At 62.5% G+C, this 6,021-nt stretch overlaps 2 non-coding genes across 2 annotated transcripts; both read right to left on the bottom strand.

The window, feature by feature from the left end:
* Positions 1 to 534: 534 nt before the first annotated feature.
* On the bottom strand, positions 535 to 688 carry LOC143710885 (5.8S ribosomal RNA). Its single transcript, XR_013194680.1, has one exon. It is a non-coding gene; the product is annotated as a 5.8S ribosomal RNA (ribosomal RNA).
* Positions 689 to 996: 308 nt separating this feature from the next.
* Positions 997 to 2,859, bottom strand: LOC143710886 (18S ribosomal RNA). The gene has a single exon (XR_013194681.1). It is a non-coding gene; the product is annotated as an 18S ribosomal RNA (ribosomal RNA).
* Positions 2,860 to 6,021: the final 3,162 nt, after the last annotated feature.

The following is a 6,021-nucleotide window of genomic DNA, read 5'->3' as shown; positions in this document are numbered from 1 at the left end:
AGGGGACGGGGATTCGGCGCTGGGCTCTTCCCTCTTCGCTCGCCGCTACTGAGGGAATCCTTGTTAGTTTCTTTTCCTCCGCTTAGTAATATGCTTAAATTCAGCGGGTCGTCTCGCCTGATCTGAGGTCGAAGCTGGGTTTTTTGGAAGCGGCCGCCCCCACCCACCCCCGGTCGAGGGGGCGGGGGGGGGGGACTGGCCGGCGACCTAGGGGCGTCCCACGCCCCGCCTGCGATCCCGACTCCCTCCAGAGGGTACGAGCGAGACCCCCACGACGACGTCCGCCGAACCGAGCGGGCGAACCCCCCCTCGCGCGGGCAGCGGTGGTTTTGAAGCACCGGCAGCCGCGGAGGAGGACGCCCAGGACCTCGGAGCGACGAGGCGCCGCCCTTCCCCGGGGGGAAGACGGGAGCCTCTCCCCGAAAGGAGGGAGGGGAGACGGGACGAGGGGACGGTCTGCGTTTAGGAGGACGGAGGCGGGGGGGCCTACGACGCTCCAGCCGCGGGGCCCGGAGGTCCCGATCGATAGCAAAGCGACCCTCAGACAGACGTAGCCCCGGGAGGAACCCGGGGCCGCAAAGTGCGTTCGAAGTGTCGATGATCAATGTGTCCTGCAATTCACATTAGTTCTCGCAGCTGGCTGCGTTCTTCATCGACTCACGAGCCGAGTGATCCACCGCTAAGAGTTGTACACTTGAGTGTTTTTGTTTTTCGAGGCCGACCAACACAAACCGAGGCATGGTGTGGAAAAAAAATGGGTGTGGCGAGCCCCGGACGGGCGCCCCCTCCCCACCTGTCGGGGCGAGGGAGGAGGTCTTTAAACCCACGGTCCCCTTCTCCCCCCTGGGGGGGATACCAGAGAGCCAACGGGTACCCGTCTGGGTTGCAACTCTCGCCACTTTTGTTTTTCACCGAAGGGTGGTTTCAGGTCCGCCCTGGAGCGGACCCGAGGCATTTGGTTTTTGTTTTCCTGGGACTAGGAGGCCCGGAGACCTGTAATGATCCTTCCGCAGGTTCACCTACGGAAACCTTGTTACGACTTTTACTATCTCTAGATGGTCAAGTTTGATCGTCTTCTCGACGCTCCGCCAGAACCCAGCGAGGAGCTCCGGCGGGGCCGATCCAAGGACCTCACTAAACCACCCAATCGGTAGTAGCGACGGGCGGTGTGTACAAAGGGCAGGGACTTAATCAACGCGAGCTTATGACCCGCGCTTACTGGGAATTCCTCGTTGATGGGAAACAGTTTCAATCCCCAGTCCCGATCACGAGCGGGGTTCAGCGGGTTACCCGCGCCTCTCGGCGCAGGGTAGGCACACGCTGATCCGCCCATTGTGGCGCGCGTGCAGCCCCGGACATCTAAGGGCATCACAGACCTGTTATTGCTCCATCTCGCGTGGCTGAACGCCACTTGTCCCTCTAAGAAGTTGGACGCCGACCGCTCGGGGCCGCGTAACTAGTTAGCATGCCGGAGTCTCGTTCGTTATCGGAATGAACCAGACAAATCGCTCCACCAACTAAGAACGGCCATGCACCACCACCCACAGAATCGAGAAAGAGCTATCAATCTGTCAATCCTTTCCGTGTCCGGGCCGGGTGAGCTTTCCCGTGTTGAGTCAAATTAAGCCGCAGGCTCCACTCCTGGTGGTGCCCTTCCGTCAATTCCTTTAAGTTTCAGCTTTGCAACCATACTCCCCCCGGAACCCAAAGACTCGTGGTTTCCCGCACGCTGCCCGGCGGGTCATGGGAATAACGCCGCCGGATCGCGGGTCGGCATCGTTTACGGTCGGAACTACGACGGTATCTGATCGTCTTCGAACCTCCGACTTTCGTTCTTGATTAATGAAAACATTCTTGGCAAATGCTTTCGCTCTCGTCCGTCTTGCGCCGGTCCAAGAATTTCACCTCTAGCGGCGCAATACGAATGCCCCCGGCCGTCCCTCTCAATCATGGCCCCGGGTTCCAGAAACCCACAAAATAGAACCGGAGTCCTATTCCATTATTCCTAGCTGCGGTATTCAGCGGCGACGGGCGGCCTGCTTTGAACACTCTAATTTTTTCAAAGTAAACGCTTCGGGCCCCGAGGACCGGACACCCAGTTAAGGGCATCCGGGGGGCGCCGTGAGGCAGGGGTCCGGGACAGGCGGTGGCTCGCCTTGCGGCGGACCGCCGGCCCGCTCCCGAGATCCAACTACGAGCTTTTTAACTGCAGCAACTTTAGTATACGCTATTGGAGCTGGAATTACCGCGGCTGCTGGCACCAGACTTGCCCTCCAATGGGTCCTCGCCCATGGGTTTAGGATACGCTCATTCCAATTACAGGGCCTCGAAAGAGACCTGTATTGTTATTTTTCGTCACTACCTCTCCGTGTCGGAAATGGGTAATTTGCGCGCCTGCTGCCTTCCTTGGATGTGGTAGCCGTTTCTCAGGCTCCCTCTCCGGAATCGAACCCTGATTCCCCGTTACCCGTGGTCACCATGGTAGGCGCCGAATGTACCATCGAAAGTTGATAGGGCAGACATTCGAATGAGTCGTCGCCGCCGCGGAGGGCGCGCGATCGGCCCGAGGTTATCTAGAGTCACCAAAGCGGCCGGGGCGGCCGGAGCCGCACCCGGATGGGTTTTGGATCTGATAAATGCACGCGTCCCCGACCCCCCGAGGGGAGCCGGGTCGGCGCTCGTTTGCATGTATTAGCTCTGGAATTGCCACAGTTATCCAAGTAGCGGGTGGAGCGATCAAAGGAACCATAACTGATTTAATGAGCCATTCGCAGTTTCACTGTACCGACCGTGTGCACTTAGACCTGCATGGCTTAATCTTTGAGACAAGCATATGCTACTGGCAGGATCAACCAGGTAAGCCGCCTTGGAAGGAGAACCGCGACACGCTGGCTTCCTACACACGGGTCTCGCTCCGCCTCGTGGCCTGGGGCCCGAGGACGGCGCGGCCGCTCATAGGGCGCGTGCGGAACCCTCCTCCTCGGCAGAGGTGGGGGGTTTGTGGCCGCTGGGTCGAGGCCGTAACCGGGAAGGGTGCTTTTCGGGCGGGGAGGAGCGAGGCGTAGGTCGGTCTCGAAGACTGGACCGGGGGGTGTCGGCCACCCCGACCGTCCGATTCCGGAACCCACGCGCCCGCGTCCGCCGCCGCCGTCGCGGACATTCGTTTCAGACGGGCCATCTGAGTCTCCCGAGGTCGACGCGGCCTGCTTTCCCCGGAGGGAGGCCGCGTCTAGCGTCGACGCGCAGAGCGGGGAGGAGCAAGCTGCCCAAAGCGGTCTCGCGACCGGGCAGGGGCCGTCCCCAGGCGCGTCCAAAGTTCCAATCGACCAGGCTACCCCGAAAGTGACGGCCCGGAGGAGGGGGAGCGCTCCTCCGGACCCCGGGCAACCCGGAGGCGCCCGTTTTTTTCTCGTCCGTTGCCTTTTCTCCGATACCTTGTCCGAGCGGGGCCGTTGTCCCCTCCTCGACAAAACCCCGAAGGGCCGTTTTAGGACCGTCTTTGCTCCGACAGGAGCTCCGTCGCCGGGGACGGATTCTCACGTGCCCGAGACAGAGGCACTCTCCCCGGTCGCCAGCCGGGGAGACTCGTGTACGTGGTGACCCGGGTGAACCGCACCGTTTCGGACTCTGTCCGTTTCTTTAGGAGGATCGCCTGCCTGCCTCCTTCCGCGGGCCGCCCGCCTTCTCTCACCTTGTCCGAGCAGGGCGCTTGTCCCCTCCTCGACAAAACCCCGAAGGGCCGTTTTAGGACCGTCTTTGCTCCGACCGGAGCTCCGTCACCGCCGACGGATTCGTACGTGCCCGACACCTAGGCACTCTCCCCGGTTGCCAGCCGGAGAGTCTCGCGTACGTGGGAATCTGGGTGGACCGCACCGTTTTGGACTCTGTCCGTTTTTTTTCCTTCGCCCTTTCCTCCGTGGGCGCCCGCCCTCCGTCACCTTGTCCGAGCGGGAGCGTTTGTCGCCCTCCTCGACAAAACCCCCAAGGTCCGTTTTAGGACCGACGTCGCTCCGAAGGGAGCTCCGTCACGCGGACGGATTTGACCGTGCCCGAACCCGAGGCACTCTCCCTGGGAGTCTTCCAGGGAGGTTGGTCGTTGTGGGAATCTCGTTCGTCTGCAACGGACGGTGTCCGTTTTCAAAAAGTTTTCGGAGGTGCACCTTCCTCCGTCGCTCCAGGGGTGAGTCAAGCCCCCGGAGTCGTTTCGCCCTTTACCCAGACCGACAAGCGTATGGTTCTTTTTTTTTTTTTACCTCGGGATCGACCCCGGACGGCGAACCACCACGCGCGGGTTTCCTACACACGGGTCTCGCTCCGCTCGGCCCTGGGGCTCGAGGCGGCACGGCCGCTCATAGGGCGCGTGAGGAACCGTCCGTCAGGCGGGGCCAGGGTGGGAGGCCTCTGGATCAAGGCCGTAACCGGGAAAGGTGCTTTTCGGGCGGGGAGGAGCGGGGCGAAGGTCGGGCTCGAAGACTGGACCGGGGGGTGTCGGCCACCCCGACCGTCCGATTCCGAATTCCACGCGCCCGCGTCCGCCGCCGCCGTCGCGGACATTCGTTTCAGACGGGCCATCTGAGTCTCCCGAGAGTCGACACGGCCTGCTTTCCCCGGAGGGAGGCCGCGTCTAGCGTCGACGCGCAGAGCGGGGAGGAGCAAGCTGCCCAAAGCGGTCTCGCGACCGGGCAGGGGCCGTCCCCAGGCGCGTCCAAAGTTCCAATCGACCAGGCAACCCTGACAGTGACGGCCCGAAGGAGAGGGTGCGCCCCTCCGGGCCCCAGGCAACCCGGAGGCGCCCGTCTTCCGTTAACCTTGTCCGAGAAGAGTGTGGCGACGGTCCCCCACCTCCTCTACAACACCCCTAGCGTCCGTGTTCGGACCGTCTTTGCTCCAGCAGGAGCGCCATCAAGCGTACGGATCTGACTTTGAGCAGGCCACGGTCGGGTCTGCGAGCACAGGGCTCTCGTTTGCATGCAAGATCTTGGACACTGTCCATTTTCTTACGAGGAGTGTTGTGTGTCTTTCACCCTCTGCTCGCCCAGGACGGTGCACCTTCACACACTGGATGCACGCCCAGGGCACCGGCGGTGAGTCTGGGTGTCCAAACCAGCCCCCGCGTTTACTGGAAGTCTCGCCCGCACAGAGTGCATTTTATCTGGGCTGAGCCAGACCGCTTCCCCACCCGGTCTGACCACCACGGTTCTCTGTTCCGTGGACCTCATTCGATCGGACACTGTCCGTAATTTCATTTTTCTTTCGGAGGTGCACCTTCCTCCGTCGCTCCAGGGGTGTCTCAAGCCCCTGGAGTCGTTTTGCCGTTTACCCAGACCGACGGTTCGACAAGCATATGGTTTTTGTTTTACCCCGGGATCAACCGAGGAGCCCCGGGACGGACGAACCTGCGACGCGCGGGTTTCCTACACACGGGTCTCGCTCCGCTCGGGCCTGGGCTCGAGGCGGCACGGCCGCTCATAGGGCGCGTGAGGAACCGTCCGCCGTGAGGGCGGGGGGTGGTAGGCCTCTGGATCGAGGCCGTAACGGGGAAGGGTGCTTTTCAAAGCGGGTGGGAGGCGCGGGGCGAAGTCAGGCTCTGTGCCGTGATGGGGGGCCCCCAACGAAACCCCGCCAACCGTCAAAGCCTGACGACGCTCCCGACGCCACCGCTGCGGACATCCGTTTTCAGACGGGCCATCTGAGTCTCCCGAGGTCGACGCGGCCTGCTTTCCCCGGAGGGAGGCCGCGTCTCGAGTCGACGCGCAAAGCGGGGAGGAGCAAGCTGCCCATAGCGGTCTCGCGACCGGGCAGGGGCCGTCCCCAGGCGCGTCCAAAGTTCCAATCGACCAGGCAACCCTGACAGCGACGGCCCGAAGGAGAGGGTGCACCCCTCCGGGCCCCAGGCAACCCGGAGGCGCCCGTCTTCCGTTACCTTGTCCGAGGAGAGTCTGGGTGTCCAAACCAGACCCGCGCGTTTCCTGGAAGTCTCGCCCGCACAGAGTGCACTTTATCTGGGCTGGGTCAGATCGT

This window comes from Siphateles boraxobius, unplaced genomic scaffold, assembly GCF_051911475.1.
Source record: "Siphateles boraxobius isolate OS27281-9 unplaced genomic scaffold, OSU_SipBor_1 483, whole genome shotgun sequence".
NCBI classification, from domain to species: Eukaryota; Metazoa; Chordata; class Actinopteri; order Cypriniformes; family Leuciscidae; genus Siphateles; species Siphateles boraxobius.
The sequence above is the reverse complement of the archived record's forward strand: the minus strand, read 5'-3'. Positions and strand labels throughout refer to the sequence as shown.